Source organism: Protomyctophum parallelum, assembly GCF_964188405.1.
Source record: "Protomyctophum parallelum genome assembly, chromosome: 12".
In the NCBI taxonomy this organism is placed as follows: Eukaryota; Metazoa; Chordata; class Actinopteri; order Myctophiformes; family Myctophidae; genus Protomyctophum; species Protomyctophum parallelum.
This window is the reverse complement of record NC_139712.1, coordinates 32,260,921-32,277,879: the sequence shown is the minus strand read 5'-3', so window position 1 is coordinate 32,277,879 and position 16,959 is coordinate 32,260,921.

Sequence of the window (16,959 nt, the reverse complement as noted above, 5' to 3'; positions counted from 1 at the left end):
CTTTTCCTTGATTTTCACCTTTAAAAAATCCTCAACAATGATGAAGAATCGCACACTATAGCGCGCCGCTCAATGACCTGAGACCATGGACCAATGAATGAAATACAACACATTGAGCAGGGCACTGCAGGGAGTTGAACCCCGTTCCGGTAAACCAGAAGTCCGACACCAGTGCCTTAGTTTTTGTGTTGTTGTTCATTTAAAGGTCCAGGTGTGCATACGCATGTGCCCCTGTGTGTGTAGGTGCATGTGTGCATGTGTGTGCACGCTTCAATGACCACTGTTGGACCCAATGGCGATCAAGGACCTCAGGGAGCCACCCATAATTCACAACGGTCACAGCGAACTCTGTTGCATCACAACTGGTGGCCAACAGTCGTAACCAACACCGCCACGACCCACAGGAGAATACCATCGCACAGTGGTATCAGACCAACCACAATCAGCCAGCCCTCAAACCAAACCCTTCGACCTAGAAGAACTCAAAACTGCAATGGGAAAGTTGAAACCCGGAAAAGCAGCAGGGATTGATGACATACTGGCAGAAATTATACAGCACCTGGAACCTAACGCAAAGACCTGGCTCGTGGGGATGCTGAACACATGCATGGCACAGAAAACCATCCCTTCTGTCTGGAGAAAAGCCAAAGTGGTTGCAATCCCCAAACCTGGCAAAGACCCATCATCCTCAAAGAGCTACCGACCCATTTCCCTCCTCTGCATCACCTACAAGAGAGGCTGCTACTCCAACGCCTCATACCACTCATAGACACCAAGCTGACTAAAGACCAAGCTGGTTTCCGTCCCGTCCTGTGCTGGACAGAGCTCAACCTCACCCAACACATTGAGGATGGGTTTGAGGGAAAACAAATAACTGGAGCAGCAACTGGAGGGCGAAGCAAGCACGCAGGCAGCTTGTGCCTGCCTGCGTGCCTGCCTGCCTTCCTCATGTGGAAGCTGCAAAGTTGAGTTTGTGTGTGTGTTTCTTTTTCTGTCTTTCTTTCTTAGGACGAAGATCAAGGTAGACGCCGTTGGAAGGCTCAACACAAGCCGATGCCCCTAGAGATCCATCCCAAAGCTTCCCTCAGGGAGTCCAGCAAGCCAGCTAGCCAGCAAGCCCGCCCAGTCAGCCAACGCAGCCAGCCAGCTCCGCCAGTCAGCCAGTGTAGAAAGTCAGGCTGCCAAGCCAGCGCACATCAGCCCTTGCAGTCAACCATTGTAGCCATACCAGCCTTGCTCAGTCAGCTCAGCCAGGCCTCTCTCGAGGCCTGGCTCTCTGTCTGCCTGGCCCGGTCTGCCCCGCCCTGCCTTGCAGCAACAGAACCAGCCTTGCTGGCAAGCCAGCCAGCTCAGAATACGAGCTCAGCAAGCCAGCGCAGCTGGCAAGCACGCAGTTAGTCTAAACCAGTTTCAGACTGGCAGGCCAAGGCAGACAGACAGGAAGACCGAGGCGCCTAGGCAGGCAGACAGGCCAGGAAGGCAACAAAGTGCAGGCAGGGGGACTGTCCGGCCTAAGGCTGCGCTGCAAGGGTTGGAGCCTGGCCAGCTCCTGCTGGTCTAGACTGAGTGGCTGTGGCTGCACAGTAAGGCTGCGGTAACCTAGTCTGGGCTTGCTGCTGCACTGGCTTGCTCAGCTCGCATTCTGAGCTGGCTGGCTTTCCAGAAAGGCTGGTTCTGTTGCTGCAAGGCAGGGCAGGGCAGACCGGGCCAGGCAGACAGAGAGCCAGGCCTCAAGAGAGGCCTGGCTGAGCTGACTGAGCAAGGCTGGTATGGCTGCAATGGCTGACTGCAAGGGCTGATATGCTCTGGCTTGGCAGCCTGACTTTCTACACTGGCTGACTGGCGGAGCTGACTGGCTGCGTTGGCTGACTGGGCAGGCTTGCTGGCTAGCTGGCTTGCTGTGCTCCCTGAGGGAAGCTTTGGGATGGATCTCTAGGGGCATCGGCTAGTGTTGAGCCTTCCTATGGCGTCTACCTTGATCTCCGTCCTAAGAAAGAAAGACAGAAAAAGAAAGACACACAAACCCAACTATGCAGCTTCCACCTGAGGAACCGAGACGCGAGAAAAGAACTGAGCGTCACTTGGGATGGTCACAAACTCTCCAACCATAACCACCCCATGTATCTTGGAGTTACACTGGACAGGACACTCTTCTTCAAAAAAACACCTGGAGAACACAAAAGCCACGGTCAACACCCACAATAACATCCTGTGAAAACTAGTGAACTCCCAAGTGGGGCGCAGACCCACAAACAATCCGTGCAACTGCCATGGCCCTGTCTTTCTCTACAGCAGAGTATGCCTGCTCAAGCTGGAGCCGATCACGTCACACCAAATTGGTCGACACAGCCCTAAATTACACCTGTCGCATCATCACGGGATGGGTCAAGACAACACCTGTCCCGTCCGTGCCTTTATGCGCTAGCCGGCACCTCCCCCCGCACATCAGACGACTGTGTAACGCTCAAGATGAATGGAAAACACAGGAGATAGACAGTGAAGTCTGGAATGAAATGATAGAGAACACCTCACACACAGTTTCCTTTCGTGGCCGTTTACATTCGAGGGTCGCTGGTCCTCTCGAACGGAACAGTTTAACGTCATGCCCAGGACGAAAAGATATAGAGAACACCAACATGTCAAATAACAGCAGGAAGGCATGGGCCACAATCCACCGTCTTGGCAAAAACCACACCACCCATAATTCACAACGGTCACAGCAAACTCTGTTGCATCACAACTGGTGTAGGTATTGGATGGAGCCCGCACACCACAGGTATAAGAAAGACGTTCTTTGTTGAAATACTGACAGCGTTTCGATCCATTTGATCTTCATCAGGTCATGTGTACACAAAACATACACTTTTATACTAAGGGAGTGCCCCCATTAAACAATCAAAATACCACATTTTGGTGCCCCTCCCATCACTGCAGGTGTGACACGTCAACCCTGAGTGAGTAGGTGGGGACCCAGACATATTGATGTAAATATAGTCTGTTCAGAAATTGTAGTGCCTCTCATAGAGCTTGTAGGTGATGCAGAGGAGGGAAATGGGTCGGTAGCTCTTCGGGGATAATGGGTCTTTGCCAGGTTTAGGGATTGCAACTACTCCAGCCTTTTTCCAAACAGAAGGGATGGTTTTCTGTGCTATGCATGTGTTCAGCATCCCCACAAGCCAGGTCCTTGCGATAGGTCCCAGGTGCTGTATCATTTCTGCCAGTATGCCATCAATCCCTGCTGCTTTTCCGGGTTTCAACTTTCCCATTGCAGTTTCACGTTCTTCTAAGTCGAAGGGTTTGGTTTGAGGGCTGGCTGATTGTGGTTGGTCTGATACCACTGTGCGATGGTATTCTATGTGGGTCGGTGGCGGTGTTGGTTACAACTGTTGGCCACCAGTTGTGACCAAGACCGCCACCGACCCACAGGAGAATACCATCGCACAGTGGTATCAGACCAACCACAATCAGCCAGCCCTCAAACCAAACCCTTCGACCTAGAAGAACTTGAAACTGCAATGGGAAAGTTGAAACCCGGAAAAGCAGCAGGGATTGATGACCTACTGGCAGAAATGTTACAGCACCTGGGACCCAACGCAAAGACCTGGCTTGTGGGGATGCTGAACACATGCATAGCACAGAAAACCATCCCTTCTGTCTGGGAAAAGGCCAAAGTGGTTGCAATCCCTAAACCTGGCAAAGACCCATTATCCACAAAGAGCTACCGACCCATTTCCCTCTGCATCACCTACAAGGCTATATGAGAAGCTGCTACTCCAACGCCTTGTTGCCACTCATAGATACCAAGCTGACTAAAGACCAAGCTGGTTTCCGTCCCAGCCGCTCCTGTGCTGGACAGAGCTCAACCTCACCCAACACATTGAGGATGGGTTTGAGGGGAAACAAATAACTGGAGCAGCATTCAGAGATCTCTCTGCTGCCTACGACACTGTCCAACACCGCACAATGGTCAGGAAAAGCCTCCTCAACAACAGGCGCTTCTATGTCCAGTTAAATGACCAGAGGAGTAAATGGAAAGCCCAAAAGAACGGCCTCCAACAAGGTAGCGTGCTCGCCCCCCTCCTTTTCAATATCTACACAAACGACCAGCCACTACCCAATGCCTAATGCCAGCGTTTCATCTACGCCGACAACCTCTGCATTACGACCCAACAAGCAGACTTCCAGAAGATTGAGTCTGTCCTTGAAAGTGCCCTCCAAGAAATGTCAAGCTACTACAATACAACCACCTGAAACCCAACCTATAGAGAACACCTCACACACACATAATTTCCTTTCGTGGCCGTTTACATTCGAGGGTCGCTGGTCCTCTCGAACGGAACAGTTTAACGTCATGCCCAGGACGAAAAGATATAGAGAACACCAACATGTCAAATAACAGCAGGAAGGCATGGGCCACAATCCACCGTCTTGGCAAAACCACACCACCCATAATTCACAACGGTCACAGCAAACTCTGTTGCATCACAACTGGTGTAGGTATTGGATGGAGCCCGCACACCACAGGTATAAGAAAGACGTTCTTTGTTGAAATACTGACAGCGTTTCGATCCATTTGATCTTCATCAGGTCATGTGTACACAAAACATACACTTTTATACTAAGGGAGTGCCCCCATTAAACAATCAAAATACCACATTTTGGTGCCCCTCCCATCACTGCAGGTGTGACACGTCAACCCTGAGTGAGTAGGTGGGGACCCAGACATATTGATGTAAATATAGTCTGTTCAGAAATTGTAGTGCCTCTCATAGAGCTTGTAGGTGATGCAGAGGAGGGAAATGGGTCGGTAGCTCTTCGGGGATAATGGGTCTTTGCCAGGTTTAGGGATTGCAACTACTCCAGCCTTTTTCCAAACAGAAGGGATGGTTTTCTGTGCTATGCATGTGTTCAGCATCCCCACAAGCCAGGTCCTTGCGATAGGTCCCAGGTGCTGTATCATTTCTGCCAGTATGCCATCAATCCCTGCTGCTTTTCCGGGTTTCAACTTTCCCATTCCAGTTTCACGTTCTTCTAAGTCGAAGGGTTTGGTTTGAGGGCTGGCTGATTGTGGTTGGTCTGATACCACTGTGCGATGGTATTCTATGTGGGTCGGTGGCGGTGTTGGTTACAACTGTTGGCCACCAGTTGTGACCAAGACCGCCACCGACCCACAGGAGAATACCATCGCACAGTGGTATCAGACCAACCACAATCAGCCAGCCCTCACACCAAACCCTTCGACCTAGAAGAACTTGAAACTGCAATGGGAAAGTTGAAACCCGGAAAAGCAGCAGGGATTGATGACCTACTGGCAGAAATGTTACAGCACCTGGGACCCAACGCAAAGACCTGGCTTGTGGGGATGCTGAACACATGCATAGCACAGAAAACCATCCCTTCTGTCTGGGAAAAGGCCAAAGTGGTTGCAATCCCTAAACCTGGCAAAGACCCATTATCCACAAAGAGCTACCGACCCATTTCCCTCTGCATCACCTACAAGGCTATATGAGAAGCTGCTACTCCAACGCCTTGTTGCCACTCATAGATACCAAGCTGACTAAAGACCAAGCTGGTTTCCGTCCCAGCCGCTCCTGTGCTGGACAGAGCTCAACCTCACCCAACACATTGAGGATGGGTTTGAGGGGAAACAAATAACTGGAGCAGCATTCAGAGATCTCTCTGCTGCCTACGACACTGTCCAACACCGCACAATGGTCAGGAAAAGCCTCCTCAACAACAGGCGCTTCTATGTCCAGTTAAATGACCAGAGGAGTAAATGGAAAGCCCAAAAGAACGGCCTCCAACAAGGTAGCGTGCTCGCCCCCCTCCTTTTCAATATCTACACAAACGACCAGCCACTACCCAATGCCTAATGCCAGCGTTTCATCTACGCCGACAACCTCTGCATTACGACCCAACAAGCAGACTTCCAGAAGATTGAGTCTGTCCTTGAAAGTGCCCTCCAAGAAATGTCAAGCTACTACAATACAACCACCTGAAACCCAACCTATAGAGAACACCTCACACACACATAATTTCCTTTCGTGGCCGTTTACATTCGAGGGTCGCTGGTCCTCTCGAACGGAACAGTTTAACGTCATGCCCAGGACGAAAAGATATAGAGAACACCAACATGTCAAATAACAGCAGGAAGGCATGGGCCACAATCCACCGTCTTGGCAAAAACCACACCACCCATAATTCACAACGGTCACAGCAAACTCTGTTGCATCACAACTGGTGTAGGTATTGGATGGAGCCCGCACACCACAGGTATAAGAAAGACGTTCTTTGTTGAAATACTGACAGCGTTTCGATCCATTTGATCTTCATCAGGTCATGTGTACACAAAACATACACTTTTATACTAAGGGAGTGCCCCCATTAAACAATCAAAATACCACATTTTGGTGCCCCTCCCATCACTGCAGGTGTGACACGTCAACCCTGAGTGAGTAGGTGGGGACCCAGACATATTGATGTAAATATAGTCTGTTCAGAAATTGTAGTGCCTCTCATAGAGCTTGTAGGTGATGCAGAGGAGGGAAATGGGTCGGTAGCTCTTCGGGGATAATGGGTCTTTGCCAGGTTTAGGGATTGCAACTACTCCAGCCTTTTTCCAAACAGAAGGGATGGTTTTCTGTGCTATGCATGTGTTCAGCATCCCCACAAGCCAGGTCCTTGCGATAGGTCCCAGGTGCTGTATCATTTCTGCCAGTATGCCATCAATCCCTGCTGCTTTTCCGGGTTTCAACTTTCCCATTGCAGTTTCACGTTCTTCTAAGTCGAAGGGTTTGGTTTGAGGGCTGGCTGATTGTGGTTGGTCTGATACCACTGTGCGATGGTATTCTATGTGGGTCGGTGGCGGTGTTGGTTACAACTGTTGGCCACCAGTTGTGACCAAGACCGCCACCGACCCACAGGAGAATACCATCGCACAGTGGTATCAGACCAACCACAATCAGCCAGCCCTCAAACCAAACCCTTCGACCTAGAAGAACTTGAAACTGCAATGGGAAAGTTGAAACCCGGAAAAGCAGCAGGGATTGATGACCTACTGGCAGAAATGTTACAGCACCTGGGACCCAACGCAAAGACCTGGCTTGTGGGGATGCTGAACACATGCATAGCACAGAAAACCATCCCTTCTGTCTGGGAAAAGGCCAAAGTGGTTGCAATCCCTAAACCTGGCAAAGACCCATTATCCACAAAGAGCTACCGACCCATTTCCCTCTGCATCACCTACAAGGCTATATGAGAAGCTGCTACTCCAACGCCTTGTTGCCACTCATAGATACCAAGCTGACTAAAGACCAAGCTGGTTTCCGTCCCAGCCGCTCCTGTGCTGGACAGAGCTCAACCTCACCCAACACATTGAGGATGGGTTTGAGGGGAAACAAATAACTGGAGCAGCATTCAGAGATCTCTCTGCTGCCTACGACACTGTCCAACACCGCACAATGGTCAGGAAAAGCCTCCTCAACAACAGGCGCTTCTATGTCCAGTTAAATGACCAGAGGAGTAAATGGAAAGCCCAAAAGAACGGCCTCCAACAAGGTAGCGTGCTCGCCCCCCTCCTTTTCAATATCTACACAAACGACCAGCCACTACCCAATGCCTAATGCCAGCGTTTCATCTACGCCGACAACCTCTGCATTACGACCCAACAAGCAGACTTCCAGAAGATTGAGTCTGTCCTTGAAAGTGCCCTCCAAGAAATGTCAAGCTACTACAATACAACCACCTGAAACCCAACCTATAGAGAACACCTCACACACACATAATTTCCTTTCGTGGCCGTTTACATTCGAGGGTCGCTGGTCCTCTCGAACGGAACAGTTTAACGTCATGCCCAGGACGAAAAGATATAGAGAACACCAACATGTCAAATAACAGCAGGAAGGCATGGGCCACAATCCACCGTCTTGGCAAAACCACACCACCCATAATTCACAACGGTCACAGCAAACTCTGTTGCATCACAACTGGTGTAGGTATTGGATGGAGCCCGCACACCACAGGTATAAGAAAGACGTTCTTTGTTGAAATACTGACAGCGTTTCGATCCATTTGATCTTCATCAGGTCATGTGTACACAAAACATACACTTTTATACTAAGGGAGTGCCCCCATTAAACAATCAAAATACCACATTTTGGTGCCCCTCCCATCACTGCAGGTGTGACACGTCAACCCTGAGTGAGTAGGTGGGGACCCAGACATATTGATGTAAATATAGTCTGTTCAGAAATTGTAGTGCCTCTCATAGAGCTTGTAGGTGATGCAGAGGAGGGAAATGGGTCGGTAGCTCTTCGGGGATAATGGGTCTTTGCCAGGTTTAGGGATTGCAACTACTCCAGCCTTTTTCCAAACAGAAGGGATGGTTTTCTGTGCTATGCATGTGTTCAGCATCCCCACAAGCCAGGTCCTTGCGATAGGTCCCAGGTGCTGTATCATTTCTGCCAGTATGCCATCAATCCCTGCTGCTTTTCCGGGTTTCAACTTTCCCATTCCAGTTTCACGTTCTTCTAAGTCGAAGGGTTTGGTTTGAGGGCTGGCTGATTGTGGTTGGTCTGATACCACTGTGCGATGGTATTCTATGTGGGTCGGTGGCGGTGTTGGTTACAACTGTTGGCCACCAGTTGTGACCAAGACCGCCACCGACCCACAGGAGAATACCATCGCACAGTGGTATCAGACCAACCACAATCAGCCAGCCCTCACACCAAACCCTTCGACCTAGAAGAACTTGAAACTGCAATGGGAAAGTTGAAACCCGGAAAAGCAGCAGGGATTGATGACCTACTGGCAGAAATGTTACAGCACCTGGGACCCAACGCAAAGACCTGGCTTGTGGGGATGCTGAACACATGCATAGCACAGAAAACCATCCCTTCTGTCTGGGAAAAGGCCAAAGTGGTTGCAATCCCTAAACCTGGCAAAGACCCATTATCCACAAAGAGCTACCGACCCATTTCCCTCTGCATCACCTACAAGGCTATATGAGAAGCTGCTACTCCAACGCCTTGTTGCCACTCATAGATACCAAGCTGACTAAAGACCAAGCTGGTTTCCGTCCCAGCCGCTCCTGTGCTGGACAGAGCTCAACCTCACCCAACACATTGAGGATGGGTTTGAGGGGAAACAAATAACTGGAGCAGCATTCAGAGATCTCTCTGCTGCCTACGACACTGTCCAACACCGCACAATGGTCAGGAAAAGCCTCCTCAACAACAGGCGCTTCTATGTCCAGTTAAATGACCAGAGGAGTAAATGGAAAGCCCAAAAGAACGGCCTCCAACAAGGTAGCGTGCTCGCCCCCCTCCTTTTCAATATCTACACAAACGACCAGCCACTACCCAATGCCTAATGCCAGCGTTTCATCTACGCCGACAACCTCTGCATTACGACCCAACAAGCAGACTTCCAGAAGATTGAGTCTGTCCTTGAAAGTGCCCTCCAAGAAATGTCAAGCTACTACAATACAACCACCTGAAACCCAACCTATAGAGAACACCTCACACACACATAATTTCCTTTCGTGGCCGTTTACATTCGAGGGTCGCTGGTCCTCTCGAACGGAACAGTTTAACGTCATGCCCAGGACGAAAAGATATAGAGAACACCAACATGTCAAATAACAGCAGGAAGGCATGGGCCACAATCCACCGTCTTGGCAAAAACCACACCACCCATAATTCACAATGGTCACAGCAAACTCTGTTGCATCACAACTGGTGTAGGTATTGGATGGAGCCCGCACACCACAGGTATAAGAAAGACGTTCTTTGTTGAAATACTGACAGCGTTTCGATCCATTTGATCTTCATCAGGTCATGTGTACACAAAACATACACTTTTATACTAAGGGAGTGCCCCCATTAAACAATCAAAATACCACATTTTGGTGCCCCTCCCATCACTGCAGGTGTGACACGTCAACCCTGAGTGAGTAGGTGGGGACCCAGACATATTGATGTAAATATAGTCTGTTCAGAAATTGTAGTGCCTCTCATAGAGCTTGTAGGTGATGCAGAGGAGGGAAATGGGTCGGTAGCTCTTCGGGGATAATGGGTCTTTGCCAGGTTTAGGGATTGCAACTACTCCAGCCTTTTTCCAAACAGAAGGGATGGTTTTCTGTGCTATGCATGTGTTCAGCATCCCCACAAGCCAGGTCCTTGCGATAGGTCCCAGGTGCTGTATCATTTCTGCCAGTATGCCATCAATCCCTGCTGCTTTTCCGGGTTTCAACTTTCCCATTGCAGTTTCACGTTCTTCTAAGTCGAAGGGTTTGGTTTGAGGGCTGGCTGATTGTGGTTGGTCTGATACCACTGTGCGATGGTATTCTATGTGGGTCGGTGGCGGTGTTGGTTACAACTGTTGGCCACCAGTTGTGACCAAGACCGCCACCGACCCACAGGAGAATACCATTGCACAGTGGTATCAGACCAACCACAATCAGCCAGCCCTCAAACCAAACCCTTCGACCTAGAAGAACTTGAAACTGCAATGGGAAAGTTGAAACCCGGAAAAGCAGCAGGGATTGATGACCTACTGGCAGAAATGTTACAGCACCTGGGACCCAACGCAAAGACCTGGCTTGTGGGGATGCTGAACACATGCATAGCACAGAAAACCATCCCTTCTGTCTGGGAAAAGGCCAACGTTGTTGCAATCCCTAAACCTGGCATAGACCCATTATCCACAAAGAGCTACCGACCCATTTCCCTCTGCATCACCTACAAGGCTATATGAGAAGCTGCTACTCCAACGCCTTGTTGCCACTCATAGATACCAAGCTGACTAAAGACCAAGCTGGTTTCCGTCCCAGCCGCTCCTGTGCTGGACAGAGCTCAACCTCACCCAACACATTGAGGATGGGTTTGAGGGGAAACAAATAACTGGAGCAGCATTCAGAGATCTCTCTGCTGCCTACGACACTGTCCAACACCGCACAATGGTCAGGAAAAGCCTCCTCAACAACAGGCGCTTCTATGTTCAGTTAAATGACCAGAGGAGTAAATGGAAAGCCGAAAAGAACGGCCTCCCACAAGGTAGCGCGCTCGCCCCCCTCCTTTTCAATATCTAAACAAACGACCAGCCACTTGAAACCCAACCCATCAAAAACCCAACTATGCAGCTTCCACCTGAGGAACCGAGACGCAAAAAAAGAACTGAGCATCACAAACTCTCAAACCATACCCACCCCATGTAACTTGGAGTTACACTGGACAGTTTAACGTCATGCCCAGGACGAAAAGTTATAGAGAACACCAACATGACAAACCCTACACTTAAACCCTCTATATTTAATAAAAAACAATTCTGGACAGGAATCCTGTATTGCAGGGGTGCCCAAAAGGTACATCGTGATCTACCAGTAATCACAAAGGCTGTGCAGGTAGACCATATGGCATGCCCCTGTATATAATCTATCACTTGAATTAAGGTGACTTGACACCAGCTCAAATGTTGCACACAAACATCAGTAGCAAAAGTACAAAGTTATTGTGACAGTAATAATTGCTATAGTGTGTGTTCAGTAACAGGAATATTCCTGTCTCTCCAGCTCTTTAATAAATAGAAAAGGGTTTAATCAGGAGTTGTAGTAGCCACAGGATAATCAAAGCGGTGGATATTGCTCTTGTCTTCATGTCTTTATGTATGTAAATTGTCTTGTTGTTTGTGTTATGTCAAATGCGTGTATACGTGTTCTGCATATACTTGGCTGCTGTGTTGCAAGATAATGGGAGTTACTGATACTATGGGACTGAATGGGAGTGAAAGGGAGGTACTGTTACTATGGGACTGATACTATGGGAGTGCATGGGAGTGGATGGGAGTGAATGGGAGGTATTGTTACTATGGGAGTGAATGGGACTGAATGGGATGTACTGTTACTATGTGACTGAATGGGAGTGAATAAAAGTGAATGGGACTGAGTGGGAGTGAATGGGAGGTACTGTGACTATGGGACTGTGTTTAACAAAAAGCTGGAGAGACCGGGAGACCTCTGTTACTGAACAAACACTATAGCAATGATTACTGTCACAATATAGAGCTATTTAACACTGTTACTGAACACACACTATAGCAATGATTACTGTCACAATATCTATTTAACACTGTTACTGAACACACTATAGCAATGATTTCTGTCACACTATAGAGCTATTTAACACTGTTACTGAACACACACTCTATAGCAATGATTACTGTCACAATACAGAGCAATTTAATTTAGGTAACCAAATTGACCCTAGCCTCGATACCCAGGCTTTCATTTCGTCTGCGCGAAAGATGAAAGCCTGGAAAAAGCCGTGGGCTGAACCAGTCTAAAAGTGGGAGTCAACCCTTCCGCGTAGGCGTCGCTCTAAATGATGTGACGTAGCGCTGCACTAGGGGGGAGAGGAGGGGCCGGGGGTGACGGACAGATCGATGAGATCCAATCAGGGTGCGTGCTTTTCTGAGACGTGACCCAACCATCTAGGCCAGAAATGTCTCTGCTTAGGTCAGGCTAAATTGACCCCAATAGCAGATCTTTACACTCTCAATAGTTCAATTGTTGTTAAGCATCTGCTTAATTTCCAAAAAACTACACAATTAGAGAATGTAGAAGATTGCTACTTTTGATCCTTTAATTATATAATGCTGATTGTAGCATAGTGGTTAGTGACTGAGCTTTGTTAACATGAGTGCCCGGGATCGTTTCCCACCAATTTCAAAGAATGTTTGTTGCTTCGCGCCAATTTTCACAGAATGTGTGTCCTTTACCTACCAAACAATACTCTTCTCACCTCTAGTCGATTATTTATTCAGCGTTTGAACCACGGACCAACATTTGACGCCATCTAGTCTCTCAGACCCATTTGAGCCACTGACCACCATTGTGAGAGTCTATTAATGTGAAATGGTGGTCCGTGGCTCAAACATGTTATCACTTTTTAAGTTACTTGTTGCGTTTAGAATCTGTGACCAGTGCCAGCAGAATATGCCTCAACTCGATTTTTACAGATTACAGTAAATTATTAAAGTACAGAATGTAAGCTTTCATATGATGTATCATCCAATGAAATTGGACAATAATTGAAGGAGATATGACCATCTAAAACTTGTTGAAACAGAAACCCCAAAGCAGAGAATAAGCCATGCAAAGAATCCTGAAATTTTAGCACCACTTGAATGGGTGTGACAATAGATACTTGTCCACAACCCTAATTTCTTGCATAATCACTCCCCCACCCACTAACCACTCCCCCACTAGGTTAAAGTAAAAGTAAGTTAAAGTAAAGAAATATAGGACTGAAGTTGTTTAGTGTATATTTTGTAATAATACAATCTAAAAAGTAACTAGTAGGCTAACAGAGTTTTCAATGGATATAGGCTATGTAGTTTTAGACCAATGCTTTAACATGTGTGCAATGAAACAAAGGGCAGAAGAATGAGATCTAACACCTTAGGTGCCCCAATAAACCCTTTTGAAAGTACAACAATTCAATTTAACTTATACACTACCTGGTTGTAAATAGCTGCAGTACAGAATTTTATGCAGGTCTACTTTAAGCAATCAAAGTCAGACAATTGACCCAGTATTTTGCTATTTAAAAAAAACAGATACAGCAAACAGCAAGTCATAATGATCATTAGTCAATTGATACCGTTTCGTAGAGACGGCCTACACGACGCGTGATCTTGGCGCTGGGTGCGCGAGGGAAAAAATAAAGCGATTTCCCGACATTTCCTTTTCAATTGATACCGTTTCATAGAGACGGCCTACACAAACGTTCTATATACCAAATTAAAGCCTGCATTTCATAGTTTACATAGTATATAACCTTTTTTTAAATGAGCAAGAAATGAGCGACACAGACGGCTAGCTAACTAGGCTAGCTAGCTTCTAGCCTGTTGTTTGTTGGTGAAAGACTCCAAGTTGGGAAGTGTATTTCAGCGAGTAGCTATACGTGGTTTTGTTTATTTACTCCAAGCTGGGAAGTGTATTTCAGCGAGTAGCAGCGAGGGTTATACTTTACAGAAAATAAACAAAACCACGTATAGCTACTCGCTGAAATACACTTCCCAGCTTGGAGTCTTTCACCAACAAACAACAGGCTAGAAGCTAGCTAGCCTAGTTAGCTAGCCGTCTGTGTCGTGTGTTAAAGAGCAAAGAGCCAAGATCATACGTCTTATACGTTCTTTTAATCATAACTCGCTCATTTCTAATGTGAGTCTATAAATGTAACATGGTGGTCCGTGGCTAAAATACTTAATGAATAATGGACCTCGACTAGATGGAAAAACAATTGTGTTTGTTTTGGTAAGAAGGAAAAACACTCGGTCATCGACGGGCCCGTTGTTTATAAACCTTCAACAGTAACCAGTCGGCTACTGAAACACTGTTTTACGGTTTCGTACAAACATCATATATAAACATCATAACAAGTAACTTCAAGTGATAGACGTTTGAACACAAAAACAACAACAGCGTTAAGTATTAAATAACATTTAATCACTTACTTGCTCCGAAGACGGACCCGGAAGATGGTGACGTGGCAATTCCAAACAAACACTGACCAAGCCGACCTCCACGCGTCTCTTCCGTATTTGAGGACGGCGGCACTTCCTTCCGGTGTGAGGCCACGCCCGCGAGATTTAACAGTGAATTTATTGTAGTCATATTGTAGTCATTCTACGTTACATCCGGGTCCCTTGGTCCCACCCGCTTCTCATAAAAATGTAAATGCAAAATAGCTACATATGAACGCGTGAATCTTTTACAATAACGTTATTTGTCAGAAAGGAAGCCATTGGGGGTTAAAATGGGTCTTAATGCTTCCAACTCATATAACTGTCAGTCTGTCACCAACAACACTTTTAATGATATTACATGAAGCAGACAGCCCTGTGATGAAACCTTTAGCATTACACTGTGGTTAATACGTTTTTATTCACAATGGAATGTTATTGTACTCTTAATATATCATGGTGTAGCACAGCACAGTAGATTCATATTTCAATCGATCTGGGATGTTAAAATTGTGCAAAACTCTGTTAAATGAATGGCCTCTTCTGCTACATTAAAAATTACTAAACATTAAACGTTACTTATACCTGTTATTGAGACTCCTATAGAGCATGTTGACATGGATAGCTTGGTTAGTAGTATCTCTGTTAGTTAATGCAGTTTGATTGATTAAATTAATAGCCTATTTTATTAGACAAAAATGTAGAACAGTAGTGTCATAGAGTGGAAAATGCCATTTGGTTTAATGTCACAGAATGCAGTGCCACGTAGAGCAGCATGATAAATGGTTAACTTTATAGTGTGTTCAAAAATGGCAGATCTGCAAGTTCAGTGTATTGAATGAGATGTGCTGTGAGTTTGCATATCTGCTATTGTCCAGCATAGGACCGTTGCACAGTGAAGTATAAACAAGGCTTTAGGATTTATAAGTCGTTTTTAGAATATAATAGAATATTCACTCCAGTGAATAGCATTTATCCATTTAGATAACTTTTTGATGTTATTTAATTACTTATTTTTACACAGAAACATAATGTGTGTCTTTACAATAACTGTAATGTAATAATAATACTAATAATGTAATGTAGCTCAAAAGACGGAGCCCTGAGGCTCCTGAGCGAGCGGAAACTTCCGGAAAGGGGGTGTGTGTGTGTGTGTGTGTGTGTGTGTGTGTGTGTGTGTGTGGTTGGAACATACCACTAGAGCTAAGTAGGGGGGGACATTTGGACCGCTCCACTCCTTGTATAGTGACTTGTAGATGTTTTGTGACTGCACATTTGGTAAGAAAATGTACAGAAAAAAATCACAACCCATTGTCTATAGGTTTTAGCCCATCGTTTTTTGATTTTATTTTTTATCCTCGTTTTTCATCATTTTTGACCATCCCAATGAGCAATAGCCGGCTATTAGACGTGCGTCTAAAAATGGGATAAAAAACGTCTAAAAATAGACGTCTAAAAAACGTCTAAAACACATCTATTTTTAGACGTGTTTTAGACGTCAATTTTTTGACGTTTTTTATCCCATTTTTAGACGCTCGTCTAATAGCCCACATCATACAGCATACTGTAGCACGCCGTTTTTCATCATTTTTGAGGATTTGAAAAGAATGGAAAAAAATAAACGATGGGTTATAGCCCATCGTTTTTTGAATTTTTGATTGTTTTTTTTATCCTCGTTTTTCATCATTTTTTACCATTGGGCTATAGCCCATACCGTACGGCATACTATAGCACGCCGTTTTTCATCATTTTTGAGGATTTTAATTTTAGTTTTTTAAACCGATGGGTTATAGCCCATCGTTTTTTTTTTTTTTTTTTTTTTTTTAATCCTCGTTTTTCATCATTTTTGACCATCCCAATGAGCAATAGCTATTAGACGTGCGTCTAAAAATGGGATAAAAAACGTCTAAAAATAGACGTCTAAAAATAGAAGTCTAAAACACGTCTATTTTTAGACGTGTTTTAGACGTCTATTTTTAGACGTTTTTTATCCCATTTTTAGACGCTCGTCTAATAGCCCATATCATACGGCATACTGTAGCACGCCGTTTCTCATCATTTTTGAGGATTTGAAAAGAATGAAAAAAAAAAAAACGATGGGTTATAGCCCATCGTTTTTTGAAATTTTGATTTATTTTTCCCAGCATGTGTCTCCACAGTCCACAGCAAGCTGAATAATAAAAAGTGTGAATGGAGTTTCTAGGTGAAAGTGATTTTTGACATGCCAATGTCTGCCATTGAGCCCCATTGTAAATTTGAAAGCACTATAGGCCTATTTCTAAAACTATGAAACATTTCAAAGATTCCTTTTTAGGCAAACATGTCCACCATAAGATGAACCTAAGTAGGCTAGAATGGGGTTGCTAGGTGTAAGTATGTAGGACTAGTAGCATGCCAAAGTTTGTGCTATTGCCATAGAGAATGCATTGGGCGTTT